This window comes from Mobula birostris, chromosome 12 (assembly GCF_030028105.1).
Source record: "Mobula birostris isolate sMobBir1 chromosome 12, sMobBir1.hap1, whole genome shotgun sequence".
NCBI lineage: Eukaryota > Metazoa > Chordata > Chondrichthyes > Myliobatiformes > Myliobatidae > Mobula > Mobula birostris.
This window is the reverse complement of record NC_092381.1, coordinates 38,032,005-38,047,719: the sequence shown is the minus strand read 5'-3', so window position 1 is coordinate 38,047,719 and position 15,715 is coordinate 38,032,005. Positions and strand designations below refer to the sequence as shown.

General features: G+C 43.4%; 1 protein-coding gene across 2 annotated transcripts in view; it reads right to left on the bottom strand.

The window, feature by feature from the left end:
- Window positions 1–14,492, bottom strand: part of b4galt2 (UDP-Gal:betaGlcNAc beta 1,4- galactosyltransferase, polypeptide 2) — a 385,347-nt gene extending 370,855 nt beyond the window's left edge. For both annotated transcript variants that reach the window (XR_011887986.1, XM_072273642.1), the window contains exon 1: window positions 13,973–14,492. The gene's annotated coding sequence lies outside the window, so the exon portion shown is untranslated. The remainder of the gene's footprint in view (window positions 1–13,972) is intronic.
- Between the last annotated feature and the right edge of the window lie 1,223 nt (window positions 14,493–15,715).

The window sequence follows — 15,715 nt, the reverse complement described above, 5'->3', positions numbered from 1 at the left end:
CTGCACCGTGGCCGGGTGGATAAAACTCTCCGTGCTGCCTGTGTCAAACAGGCAGCTTGTCCTGTGCCCCTCCACCAGGATGTCCATCATTGACCTTGTGAGCTGGTGAGGAGCGCTTTGGTGGAGGGTCACGGAAGCCAGGGGGGGGTCGCTGTCTTGGTCCGGCGTGGTGGGGTGCCCCGTGAGCACCCGTTGGTCGTAGGCGGTGGGAGGTGGCGCCGACCGAGATGGCCGCCCCCATGTCTTGCATGTGGTGGTGGCGTGCAGGGAAGATGGCGACCCCCACGTCTCGCACGCGGCGCTGCTCGATCCCGCTCGCGGTTTTGACTTACAGACCTTGGCGAAGTGGCCCTTCTTTCCGCAGCTAGAGCAGGGAGCTTGTCGAGCCGGGCAGCATTTCCAGGGGTGCTTCTCCAGTCCGCAGAAGTAGCACTTCGCGGACTCACGACTGGCGGCAGCCGAGGTCGATTCGCCGGCAGGTTGCGGGGTCTGCGGCACCCACAAGGCCATCGGGGGATCGCGTGCCTGGAGAGCCTCGGAGTTATGCAGAGTGGCCTCCAACGTACCAGCCAGCTCGATCGCCGAACTTAGGGTAAGATTGGCTTTTTCCAGCAGCCGCTGGCGCACGTACACTGACCTGGGGCCCGTGACGAAGGCGTCTCTCACTAGGAGTTCTGCATGCTGCACCGCCGTCAGCTCCTGGCAATTGCAGGCTCGCACGAGTGTCCGTAGGGCCTGGACAAACTCAGCACTCGATTCCCCGGGGCGTTGTTGCCGTGTCGCTAAGCGATGCCGAGCATAGACGCTGTTTATCGGCCGCAGGTATTGTCTTTTGAGTGCGTTCATCGCGCCGTCGTAGTTCAGCTGGTCTCTGATCAGCGAATAGACCCGTGGACTGACCCTGGAGAGTAGAACTCTGCGCTTCGCTACGGGGTCGGTTGCTTTAATCTCCTCTAGATATGCTTTGAAGCAGGCCAGCCAGAGTTCGAAAGCGTTTCCAGCTTCAGGTGCTTGCGGATTGAGGTCTAATTTTTCTGGTCTCAGGGACTGTTCCATGTTTTAAAACGTACAGCGAATAAAATTGAAGCACCTTCAATAACTCCAAAAGACTGAGGTTTGGTAAAATACTGAAAGGCTTTTATTCGCTGTACAATACGACCTCCACAGTGAGTGTCTGCCCCCAGACTGAGGCCAGGCGAACACCTTTATACAGGACACTGTGGGAGGAGCCACAGGGGCAGTCAGCAGAGGGGTGTGTCCAGACAGGTAACCGAGTTACAACATATATACATGGTTTACCACAGTGAGTGCCTGGAACACACTGATAGAGACTGATACAATAGGGTCATTTAGGAAATTCTCAGACAAACACATGGAAGTGTTAGATTGATTGTGGTGTCAGTTTATACAGGTCAACATATTGTGGGCCAAATGGCCTACACTGTGATATACTGTTCTGTTTCTAACAAAAAGTTATAAGTCTCTACCAATGTCTTTATTTGTGTGATTTTCTCCTCATAATTAGTGGATAATTTAGCTGACTTCATAAACTTTAAGAAAGAAAGTGATAGGTATGTCCAACAAAACAAGTGATTTCAATAGCTAATCACAGATAGTGGATAAGCAACAGAAAACCATAAGGCTTCTTTACCATTCAGTGTAATGGCTGATCGTCGTCAACGCTACTGCCTGCCCTCTCCCTTGATCCTGTGAGTTCAGAAAACCACTGATCACTCACTCATCTTGGCTCCTGAGTATGTGCCAGGGAGAGAACTGCAAAGATTCACAGCTACTTAAGAGTAAGATTTCCACCTCATCCTCAAACTTCAATAACCAGACACAACATAATGAATCATTTCTTTTGAAGGAAATTGTACCAGTACTACCTATCCTTAAAAGGTCTGTATTCAACCTACTTCAAATCCTTTTTTCGGATTTTGATGAAAGCCTTAAAAGCCCAATGAATAGATACAAATGGTTATTATGTGCGCAAAAGCAGCAGAACAGAATGTTCAAATTGTTCCTTTCAATAGTAGCTAAGCCAACAGGGTGCAAGAAGCCAATGACATTACGTGGAAAAGGCCAGCACACCCTGTCAAGGCTATTTATAAATGACTCCTGAGTCGACGTTCCCTCCCTCCTGTGGTGTTAAAATTGGTTATTACTACTTGGCTGAAATGGACCAGTTTCTCATCTGAAGCACATTTGGTTGATATAGGTGGGAAATGCAGATGAAAAATACAGTGCTTCACATTCAATTTGCCATAGTGGGTCACCACTTTGTTGTAGCAATTGAAACTAATTCCACTGCACTGCTTTCTCTTCATGACCTTGTGTATTTACTCTGCTTAAAAATGGCCATTCAATTTTCATTCATTAGATCCCAGATTCTCAGTTTCAACCACCCTTTGTCAACATATTCCATTAGAAATTTGCATGGCTACATTTATAATGGAAATTAGATCTTCCACACTGTAATTAGAACCCATCTTCAATCAGAGTGATTCTTTTAATGTCTTTTAACGCTTGAATTAAAATCTTGACTGAAAAGTGTGAGCTTTGAAAATATATTATTTTACAATAGATGAGAGAACTTTCAATCACACATGACCACCAGAGCAATTGCAGAAATAGAAGGACATAAAGAAGTGACCCCTTATCCTATGCAGACCTTCAATATTTTTCTCTATTTGCCCTTAAAAGAAACTAAAAGAAATATTTTGAGGATTCAAACAAGTGATTAAATTTCTATCAATGTTATATATTGGCAGTTCTTATGAACTTTAATTGAAACGTTGTACATTTGAACAGTATTCTAAGGGAGATGTACAGAAGGAAACAGCAGTTACTATACTGGTGGATTTTTTATTCAACAATTGTGGATAAAAATGATTGCTAACAAGATAACATGGTAATAATAGACTTACAGGACAACAGTGGAAAGACTAACTGCAGTCATTTTGCAAACTTTGATACATAAATGAAAGTTGTGGTTAAAATGGATTTCTGAATTTTATCCCTTTGACCAAACTTTTGATATTTCATCACATTAAAAAGATACTTCTAAAACAGTGTTAATTGTAGATATGATCAATGTAATCCAGCAAATTACCCTTTGGACTTCACCCGTAACATCAGTAAAGTGATGAACAGAACGATCAATACTCCCATCAAACATCATCAGCAGATATATGCTAAGTGATACAGAATTCAGGTTATGTAGTAACCATTCAACTCCAGATCTCATCATTCCATTGATCAAGGAATGCTCATAAAGCAGGATACTGCGGGAGTGGTGGAGCTAGTTGCCTTCAATGGCAAAGCAGCATTTAAACAAGTAAGGCAAGGTTCAAGTCTAATATTTCTAGAGGGTCAGCAACATATTTAGCATTTTCTATTTTTGTTTCAGATTTGCAATACCTGCAGCATTTTGCTTTTCGATAACTAACAACTTCTATTCCAATTCAGCTTTTGTTTCTCTCTCTTGACAAATGTTGCCTGACCTGCTGGGATTTCCCAGCATCCTTCTTTATTCCACAGCTCCATCAACTGTGGAGTTCTGTGTCACACAAATTCCAACAGGTCTTTTTTTATCCTCTCCTCTGCTCTGTCTCTATTTACACCCCCTTCAGAGAGATCACCTACAAACAATTAACAAGCTTTCCGGCCCTTCTATTATCAACATCGAAGTGTGTTTTCATTTCCCCCTCCATTCTAGCAAGATATCCTCTTTGTTCTCTTCACCCTTCCCTTCTTTTTGTAAGTTCAAACATGCATTTTTTCCTAAATGGTCCCTGCTCTGCTAAAAAAACACTTCAAACCTGAATATTAAATATTTCTCTCTCCATGGAAGCCACCTGAAATACTGAAAACATAATACCTTGCCCCAGAATTTCTGCTTCCATGATAACAAAGCAATAACTGTCCACCAGAGAAAGCAGGATCTCCCAGTGGCCACACATTTTAATTCCACATCCCATTCCCACTCTGACATGTCTATCTACGGCCTCCTCTACTGTAAAGATGAAGCCACACTCAGGTTGGAGGAACAACACCTTATATTCCGTCTGGGTAGCCTCCAACCTGATGGCATGAACATCGACTTCTCTAACTTCCACTAATGCCCCACCTCCCCCTCGTACCCCATCCGCTATTTATTTTTATACACACATTCTTTCTCTCACCCTCCTTTTTCTCCCTCTGTCCCTCTGACTATATCCCTTGCCCATCCTCTGGGCTCCCCCCCCCCGCCCTTTTCCTTCTCCCTGGGCCTCCTGTCCCATGATCCTCTCATATCCCTTTTGCCAATCACCTGTCCAGCTCTTGGCTCCATCCCTCCCCCTCGTGTCTTCTCCTATCATTTTGGATCTCCCCCTCCCCCTTTCAAATTTCTTACTAACTCTTCCTTCAGTTAGTCCTGACGAAGGGTCTCGGCCTGAAACTTCGACTGTACCTCTTCCTAGAGATGCTGCCTGGCCTGTTGCGTTCACCAGCAACTTTGATGTGTGTTGCAATAACTGTAGTAATGTTACATCACATAGTACCCATGACATTCAAACTGTCCCAAATGTTCAGCTAAAATTATCAGAATCTTGCTTCATTTTCAATAACGTACAGCAGTTCAAAGCACTTTCAAATGTATAGCTGCCTACTGTCAGGTGCTCAGGGGAGGACACCGTTGATACTTTCTGCTGCATGAAATCTATTACTATTGCTGTAGCATGTAAAGAGGCAAGTTCCCAACAGAAAGTGAAGCTGGATGTACTAGTAGTGAATGCAGATACTCCACATAAACCACTTCAATTTTTAATGGCTTATTTAATTCACAAAATATTGTTAATTGGAGCCCTGGTTTCAGCTATCCCGTGTGATTAAACATCTTGGTGTAAAATTGTTGACAATTATTTTCTTCCTGGACTTGGTCAGTGACTTATGATTATACAGTTGGGTACAATTATTGTTCATAATAGTGACTGAATCACAAGAGCTATTTGGTAGATATATGTAACAAAATGGGTCAAAGGTATGCCAGGATTTTGTGTGTGATGTATGGTCTTTGCAGAGAGTTAAGTGCTCTGGGGAAACTGGGGTGGGGAATGGTTTTATCAAACGGCTGCAATTGATGTATCGAAGGAATGGAGAAGAAATGTAATCTATGTCACTTCGACCATGGAATGATTGTTGGTGCCAGACAGGGTGGCTTGAGTACCTCCAAAACTGCTGACCTCCTGGGATTTTAACACACAGCAGTGTTCTATCCCTCTTTTGGTTTGGGTGCAGGTTGATAGGACTAGGCAGATCAATAGTTCAGCACAGACTAGATGGCCCAAAGGGCCTGTTTCTGTATTGTAGTGTTCAATGACAACAATCCCTAGAGATTACAAAGAATGGTGCAACAAAAAAACTAAAAACAGCCACCGAGTGACAGTTCTGTGGATGAAAATGCCTTACTAATAATAGAGATCAGAAGAGAATGGCCAGCTGGCTCAAGTTGACAGGAAGGCGACAGTAACTCAGATTACCAGAGGTTACAACATTAGTGTGCAGAAGAGCATTGCTGAAAGCACAACACGTCAAACCTCGAAGTGGATGGGCTACACCAGGTTCCACACCTGTGGCCCATTTACTAGGTACGTTCCTGTACCAAATAAAGTGGTCACTGAGCGTACATCAGTGCGACAACATCGATGTTGCCTCCTGTACCTGTGCAGAACCTGTCAGTCACATACATCATCTTCATTACGAACATTCATCCTGTCCTCAAGTTCAATCCCTTGGACTACAGTATTTCCAACACCTCTCTCTCCTTTCTGGATCTGTCTCTCTCAGTAGACAAACTATCCACCAGTACTGCAAATCCACCAACTTACACACGTCCTCCCACTCTGTAAAGACAACATTCCTTTTTCTGTTTCTCCTTCTCTGCCACACCCAGATGTCTAAGACATCTCCCTTTTTTTCCCCTCCAGTAATGAAGCTTCCCCTCCACTCTAGTTGATGGCGCCTTCATCCACATCTCTGCTTCCCACACTTCCGCTCTTACCACATCTTCACCCAAGCAGAACAGACATAGCGATCTCTTCACCCTTACCTCTCATCCCACCGGACTATGAACTCAGCACATCATTCTATGAAATGTCTGCGAGCTACAGAGCAATCCCACCACCAGCCCTACCTTCCCCTCTCCATCCCTTTCTGTTGTAACCACTCTCTCCACGACTCCCTAGTTTGCTCATTCCTCTCTCCCCATCCCAAACACTTTCACCTGCAATTGGACGAGGTGTAACATTTGTCCTAGGCAGTCCCTGCGTCTGGTGCTCTCAATGTTGTCTCCTCTATATCGGTGAGATCAAACGCAGACTACACACCTCTACTTTGCCCAGCACCTGTGCTCTGTCCTCTACAGGCATGTGCAGCTCCCAGTTGCCAGGTATTTTAATCCCCCTCCCCACGTTTGCATCGAATTATTTGTGTCTGCTACTACAAGGGTGAGGCTAACCACAGACTAGAGAAACAGCACCTCATGTTCCGCCGGGGCAGTCTACAACCGGTTCCTTTAGGTTATCATTGCCAGAGGGAGGTAGTAGGGATAAACCCCCTCTATCTATTTAATGTTCCCAAAGGCTTGCAACTCAAATAGCCTCTAACAATCAAGCCCAGCTCCCGGGCTTCACGTGTGGCTTAGCTACTAAGCCCAGCAGAAGCATTTCTGCTGACAGGAAAAGGGACAAAAGTGGGTTACTGGTGCCTTAAAACCAGTTGCTTCAGCTAGATAGGGCTCATCACAGCCAGAAGGAAAACTCTGCTCTCACATCTCACGCTGCCTTGCAGCTACACCCAGTCATAGGGAAGGCTTTGGGAGTAAAGCTCGCAGGAAAATATGGAGCTGGAGATCCTAAGGCAATCCTACGTAGAGTTCAATGCTAACTGGTAACTCCTGCAATGCCACTGGAGCCAAACTGTAACAGTCTCTGCCGTTCCTTTGGATTTATCAGCTGCATGGAAAGAGGAAGCCTAATACATGGGGAACAGTTTCTCTCCATATCGTACTGCCCTGGCGAGCTTACTGTCTTGCGTATTTCAACAGTCAACCCTGACCAATAGAGGGCCTCAGTATTAATCTATAACCTGACAGCATGAACTGAATTCGTCAAATTCAGGCAAATGCATTCCCCTCCTCCTATTTTACTTTCTCTTCCTGATCCAACCAACCCCTCGTACACTTACCCCAGCCGCATTACCCAGTATCTTTCTCCTTCTTTACCCACTCCGTCTGCCCATCACACACACATTTCTGCAGGGTATCCTCCCCCTAATGTCCCCATGTTCCCACCACACCACCCTTATTTAGTTCCATGATCTCATTTCCTTTCAAGTCAAGTCACTTTCTATTGTCATTTCGACCATAACTGCTGGTACAGTACACAGTAAAAATGAGACAATGCTTTTCAGGACCATGGTGCAACATGAAACAATACAAAAACTACACTGAAGTACACAAAACTACACTAGACTACAGACCTACCCAGGACTGCATAAAGTGCACAAAACAGTGCAGGCATTACAATAAATAATAAACAAGACAGTAGGCACAGTAGAGGGCAGCAGGTTGGTGTCAGTCCAGGCTCTGGGTATTGAGGAGTCTGATGGCTTGAGGGAAGAAACTGTTTCATAGAATGGTCCTGAGAGCCCGAATACTTTGGTGCCTTTTGCCAGATGGCAGGAGGGAGAAGAGTTTGTATGAGGGGTGCATGGGGACCTTCATAATGCTGTTTGCTTTACAGATGCAGCATGTGGTGTAAATGTCTGTAATGGTGGGAAGAGAGACCCCGATGATCTTCTCAGCTGTCCTCACTATCCGCTGCAGGGTCTTGCGATCTGAGATGGTGCAATTTCAGAACCAGGCAGTGATGCAGCTGCTCAGGATGCTCTCAATACAACCTCTGTAGATCTGTAGAATGCGGTGAGGATGGGGGGTGGGTGCTGGGAGATGGACTTTTCTCAGCCTTCGCAGAAAGTAGGGACGCTGCTGAGCTTTCTTTACTATGGAGATACCATCATCTGCAGGCTTTTTGTCATCTCTTTTACTTCCCAATCTCTGTCATTACTTCCAATCTTCCTTTCTCCATCTACCCATCATCCCTCTTCAGTCAGATCCATCTAATGCTTTCCAACACTTGCTCCACACCTTCCCCCCCCACCCACTTCTCTCTTCTGGCATAGCTCCTCCACCTCTCAGTCCATATAGATGATCTCGACCCAAAATCTCGAATGTCCATTTCTCTTCACAAATACTGAAACTCTGCAACATTTCATTTTTTTTAATGCCGCTTTCACTGCTTAGTATACAAATAAGTCTGATGTTATAGCTTTTCCAGCACCTGATTCTGGAGCATTATACCTGGTTTGGGAAAAAAACATTCGTCACTAAAGCTCGGTTGTTCCCTGACTTCATAGAAAAGTTACAGTGACAAATATCAAACACAGGAAAATAAATCTCAGTGAAATGCAACCAAGGTAGGTCTTACACAGAGAACTGTAGGGCACTCAGGCATGCTGTAGAAAAAAAGGAATCTGGAAATACTGTACAGGTCCTTAATTAATTAAAAGTGGCATCACAGGTAGGTAAGGTCGCAAAGAAAGCTTTCGGCACATTGCACTTCATAAATCAAAAGTATCCAGTACAGGAGATTGGATGTTATGTTGAAGTTGTATGAGACATTGGTGAGGTCTAATTTGGAGAATTGTGTGCAGTTGTGGTCATCTACAGGAAAGATGTAAATAAGGCTGAAAGAGAAAGTTTACAAGGATGTTGCCGGGACTGGAAACCCTGAGTTATAAGGGAAGATTGAATAGGTTAGGACTTTATTCCTTGGAACATAGAAGATTTGATAGAGGTATACAAAATTATGAAGAGTATAGATAGGGTAAATGCAAGCAGGCTTTTTCCACTAAGGTTGGTTTGGAATACAACTAGGGGTCATGGATTAAATGTGAAAAATGAAAAGTTTAAGCGGAATATGAGAGGGAAACTTCTTGACAGAGGGTTGTGAGAGTGTGGAATGAGCTGCCAGTGGTGCATGTAAGCTCGATTTCAATGTGTAAGAGAAAACTGGATAGGTACGTGGTTGGTAGGAGTATGGTCCCAGTGCAGGTCGAAGGGACTAGGCAGTTTAAATAGTTTCAGCATGGAGGGGATGGGCCAAAGGGCCTGTTTCTGTGCTGTACTTTTATATCACTCTAATTCAAAGTCAAGTTTATTGCCATATATACAAATACATGTATGCACAGGTGCAATGAGAAACTTACTTGCAGCAACATCACAGGACTTAGCATCAAATAAGCAGCATTCACAAAAAAAAAACAAATTATACACAATTTTTAGACAAATAAAAATTAGAACAAAAATAATAAAGTCCATTTTAGTGCAAAGTGTCAAGAGTGGCCATAAGTGTTTGTTGCTGTGGGACGGTAGCACTCCATCCTGCACGTCCATATTTTAACTTTGAACATGTTGGATTTAACATAATAGAACACCCCTGTTGTATAATGGAGGCTATCCTCACTTTTGAAAGACAGGACTTCTCTCTATTACTTTAAAGACCATTCCACCAAGACCATCAGCAACCAACGGTAATCAGGATGAGGATCAAGGTTTACACCTGGTGTCAGCTCTCACACCAGCTGCCACTTGCTGGGCAGACTTGCCCTTCAAAGCTCAACTGACCTGATCAGCAGTGATGCTACATGGTGCAGGGTGACAGAATTTCATCAAGACTCTCTGACGGTGGTGTCTGAAAAGAGGATGCTGTCCAAGTTGCATGCCATCTTCGACAATGTCTCCCATCCACTACATAATGTACTGGTTGGGCACAGGAGTACATTCAGCCAGGGACTCAATCCACCGAGATGCAACACAGAGCGTCACAGGAAGTCATTCCTGCCTGTGGCCATCAAACTTTACAACTCCTCCCTTGGAGGGTCAGACATCCTGAGCCAATAGGCTGGTCCTGGATTTACTTCCTGGCATAATTTACATATTACTATTTAACTATTTATGGTTTTATTACTATTTAATTATTTATGGTGCAACTGTAACAAAAAACAATTTCTTCCGGGATCAATAAAGTATGACTATGACTATCAGACTAAACATCACCATCTTACAAATAATATTGCACGTGGTAATCAGAAGGATTTCTTGTTCATGTTTGGCACAATGATACAGATCTTAACGAAATCCTGAGTGAACGATAAAGACTTTCTCCTGAATGTAAATCACTGAGGTGTCACTTTTGGGGGATCTAACCTAACCTGCTAAGCTGCAGCTATCACCTGTAACTAACAGGCTCCTGGATCAGCTGTGACTGGCTTCGTGGCTCCAGACTCACTTTCTTGAACACCAGTTCTGAAGGATATTTGTTTACTTTTATTGTTTGCAGGATTTGGGTTTTTTCCTGCACACTGGGTGCTTGACGGTCCTTTTTTAATGGGTTCTATCGGGTTGCTTTGCTTTGTAAGGAGGTTAATCTCAAGGTCGTATACAATAAATACACTTTGATAATAAATGTACTTTGAACTAATGGTGAGGTAGGAAAATGGAAGAGAATCAAACCAAAAGGTGACCATTCATTCCATGCCTTTGTGCTCACCCAATAAAAAGTAATGAGCCTGACATCTTCCTCTTTCTCTGCGGTTCCACAAAATTTCCTCCACAACCCACACATCCAAAACCTGCCTCCATCTTTCAGTTCCATATTGTGGATGCAAAAGGGTCATGTTGGTGCCCAAGTTGGGAAAGCTAGTCGATAGCAGATACCCTAGTCTCTCTGAAGCCAGATCCCAGTACAACTTGAGAAAGTGACATGGAACTGAAGTATACAATGATTGTTTTTGTATCTATACTTGCCCTCAATTTAAAAGCCAACATTCCTCTTCGAAACACACTTCAAGATCAGTAGAGAAATTCAAGGACCCATGACAAGGAATGAACGGAAGCACGAGATACAAAATAATGACAACAACACACACAATTTTGGAGGAACTCAGCAGGTCAGGCAGCATCGATGGAAATGAACAGTCATCATTTTCAACCATGACCCTTCTCGGATCCGGATTGAAGGGTGTCAGTCTGAAATGCCGACTATTTATTTCCCTCTAAAGAGGCTTCCTGACATAGAGTTCCTCCAGCATTTTGAGATGCTCAAGATTTAAAGCAGAATCTTTTTCCTTCAAAGTATTGACACAACCGGTTTTATAAACTGTGAACACAAAAATCCAAATTCTATCCATCAGAGAGTATTACTATATCAAACTATTGCTGGATAATGTATCTCTAATTTTTAATACATCTCCACATGTCAACAGGGATGCTGTTAAATACTTGACAGGTCTGGATATGCCTTTGTCCTGTCAGGCATGCTAGTCAAATCTGGTAGTCCACCTTCCAACAATTTGTTACAGCCAGTTAAACAATCCTCCAGGCCAAATGAGAGCCCAGTTATAACTCATGCTCATGGGGTCTCCAACAAGCCAACCTGGTAAGAAGCCAAATTTCCTCCCCTAAAGGATGTTTGTGAACTGTTGTGTTTTTTTAAAACATGAGTACCAGTAACGTCATGGGAATTATTTATAATACCAGCTGGAATGATCTGAATTTAAAATTCCTCCACTACCATTGTAAGAATTGAAAATGTTTCTCTGCGGCATTTCACCAGCCATGTGGATTATTGAACAAACATGCTATTTCTATGACCAAACACTCATTTAGTAGTGTGTTGCATTGTGCTCAACAAGGGAAAACTAACACAAAGGGAAATTACAGCAAATACTTGAATTAAAGAAAGCAGAAAATGTAATAAACGCACATCAGGCCAGAAATTTTCAATGAAAGCTCTATGTCCTGAAACATTAAACATGTTTCTATGACAATAAATTCAACGTTCATCTTTCTCTCCAGATTTGCTGTCGAATGCGATATATAAAGAAGAAAGCAACAGTTTCTGGATTAAGACGGATGGTTAACATGGATTAAAATCACAGCTAGAAGCTGAAACAGAGAGGAAAAGCAATTCAACAGAATTCCTAAACATTTTGAGAATTCAGCTTGGAAAAATCAGTGAAGGAAAACTACTGTTCAAGATTTAGCTGGCTCCATGGTGGCAATGTCCTAAATTCTTTCCTGACCTGCTGTCTAGCACCACATACAGGGGGATCTAGAACGGAGTGGCCAATCAGAATCAAATGTAGGTCTGGAAGCCAGCAAATCAGAAAGCAAAAAGCCTGTTTAAAACAAAGTTTAGTACATACAACTGGAATTTTTAAAAAGTAAAAAAGATGAAATATAGCTCGTGGAATTTTCAATTGCATTGAAGAAATTATTCTCCACTTACAAAAATAGTTTCCCAAAGGCAGGTAACTGATTTAGCAGAAATTATGCAGTTAAAATGTCAGCTACACTTTATTCAACATGACTGAACACTTGCAATGGGCTTTCAGCTAGAATGATGGTAGAAACCTGAATTTTACCTCAAAATCACTCATTTTGTAACAGCACGTGAAGAAGATTACTGACGATTTCATCTACAGCTTTGAAAGTTACTGCCAGTTTCTTTTTACCATATCACTGTCATTATGGCTGCAACCTGAAGAAACCTCATCTCTTTCAGTAATGCAAGTGGTACATAATTTATCAGTGGCAAGAAAGGAAACAAAAGATAAATGCTGGAAAGCACAGAGTATTATAATCATTTCCTCTTTATAGATCAGTCCAGTGAACCTCAAAACCAAAGTAATGCATAATTATGATTTCGTTCCAGTGCTGTCTCATCCACACATTTAGTTATAGTGCTTTGTATCATCAACATATACCGGAACAACACAAGCTTTACAGTGAACCTCACTGTCTATAAACAAACAACAGCAAAAACAAAGAAACTTGAGACTGCCCAGTTTGCAGTTTAGTCATCAGATGGTGTACCATATCAAGGAGTTACATGAATCAACTGATGAAGAGACAAAAAACACCATCTATCTTGCCTCCTTTGATCTACATTGGAGGAGCAGAAATCACAACCATTGAGAGCGCTTGCAACTAAGAGTCAATGGAAGGAAGACTTATGTTGAATTTATTTTTCCCTCATTATCCCTGCAACATGCTCTATTTAAAACTTCAAAATATGGTTTCATCACTTGCACATCAAGGCAAAGGTTCTTCAGGATATGACAATTCAAAAATGGTAAATTGGTAAATAAGTAACCCAATCACTAGACAGCAGCACAAACAAGTCTACAAAATGAATAACCAAATATATTATGATTTTTTAAAACCACACATTGACACTATTGCTGATGGCGAAACACAGAAACGCGAAGCAGAAGTAATATAATTCTTATTTAACAAATGATTGAACACTTGAAGCCATAAATTGGGACAAGTAAAAATTGTGGAAGTCAAAGCCAGTAAAATTGCACGTTTTCAGAGAAATTAAATAACAGCTGGATTTAAAAATGTGTGTGAAATATGACAAGGAATTGTCCAATGTGCTGTGGAATGACTTGGTCGAGGGGACGTGACTATAAACGCATTATTACTGGAAATATTAGTCAGAAATAACACCATGTAACTAAACAAAGATGGATGAAATAGGATTTATTTTTTAAAAAGACATTCAAATAAAGCAGCAGTGAACTGAATAGTTGGTGGCACAATAACATATACATAAACACTCTACTGGCGCGGCACTGACATCGGAAATACACTTGATGAAAATTGATCTGCAGTTAACAGTATTTAGACAGCACTGATCCTAAAATGAAACATCCTGATATTAACTCATTAGGCCATCAGAAATTTGGGAGCTCGGGAATTATCCTAAACGTTGCAATACACTCCATTCATATTTATCTAAAATAATCCCATACGCACGCACCTAGGGATTCACGCGCATTTTAAAATAAGAATATAACTTACCTGTTTTCCCACTGTAAAATGTAGCACCGATACATGTCCTGCAAGAAATAAATCTTCAGTCTTTGTTTTCACCTCTTCATTGATCAAGATGAACTAAATAGAATTTGCAGCATGTAAAAAACACACAGTGCAATCATTGGCCGCCAGACGAAGGCACTCAGACAGAAGACACAAAGCCTTTGGAAACGACAGTGGGAAGGAACAAAAGCATGAAAATGCAATCTCACACATTCCACGCAACAAAAATCTTTCGCAGAAATCCGCCGCAAAATGTTACGGTGTCGAAGTGGCGACTTGGGAAAGAGAAGTCGCGGAGCAGCACAGACGCATTCGGCTGGAGGGGAGGGGAGGTGAGGTGAGGTGGGGTGGGGGCTAGGGGTAAGGGAGGCTGTATCAGCGCGGCGCGGCGCGGAATGGAGCGAACCCGGGGCTGGCTCCCAGCGCCGGCTACAACAGCAGCGTTCGCCTCACAGCGGAGCTGGGAGATAACTGACCGCCCGAGAGAAGCGTACGGAATCCTGCAAGGATCAAACTCCGACCCGCCACCAGGGGGTGCGTTGCGTGGGTGGGGCGGTGGGCTGGGTTTGACGAAGGTTGTGGCAATAATTCATCCCGATTAACTCTTCCTCTGACTCGAGCCCAACTTCACGCCGAAATCAGGGCATTTAAAGCGAGGTGTGTTACCTTTAGTGTGGAAAGTAGGAGTTCCCTCTTTCACACTCTGCGGGGATGCTAGGATCAGGCGCACAGAATACTGGGGCAAGTCGGGCAGTACCTGTGAAGGGGGATAAACAGTCGACGTTTCGGGTCCGGAGAGACAATAGACAATAGAGGAAGGGGGAAGAAGCCAGAATGAGAAGGTGAGGGGGAGGAGATGCAGAAAGCTGGCGGGTAATAGATGACAGGTGAAACCAGGTGAGGAGGAAGGTAGAGGACTGTGCAAAAGTATACGTACCTGGGATGCCCCCGACTTTTGCCCAGTACCGTATTTGTCAGCGTGGAGCGGAGAGCCAGTTTCTAAACCTGGCGGCAATCGATGTTTGTGCCATCAGGTTGGAGGCTACCCGGATGGAATATAAACTGTTGCTCCCCCAACCTGAGTGTGGCCTTTTCGCAGCAGTACAGGAGGCCATGGACTGACACGTCAGAGTGGGAATGATAAGTAGAATTGAAGTGGGTGACCGCTGGGAGATCCCACTTTTTCTGGCAGAGGGAAAGAAGCTATTCCTGAATAGCCCAAAGAAGCTCATACCGAAGATGGGTCCTTTGGTCTCCAAATTTTAACGAAAATTAGGATAAGGGATTTATACATTGGTTGGAGTCAACTGTGGATTTTGCATCCCAGCTGTCTATGTGATAGGCTGGCTTGGGCAGTACAATATGGAGACCAAAATGCAGCCCATGCAGCAGGCTCTCCCTCCCTCTGCAGCTGATGAATCCAAAGGAATAGCAGAGACCGTTACAGTTTGGCACCAGTGAGTCACAGAAGTTGCCAGTCAGCATTGAACTCAGTGTAGGACTGCCTTAGGGACTCCAGCTCCAGATTTTTCGTCAAGGTTTACTCCTGAAGCCTCCCCTATGAGTGGGTGTAGCAGCAAGGTGGCAGAGGTTTGAGATCAAAGTTTTCCTTCTCCTAGACGAGCTGCCAAACACAGCTGACAAGCCCTATCAGCCCAAAGTGTCTAGTTTTAAGGTGCTAGTAATCCTCCTTAGCCCTGTCAGTAGAAATGGTTCTGCCGGGCT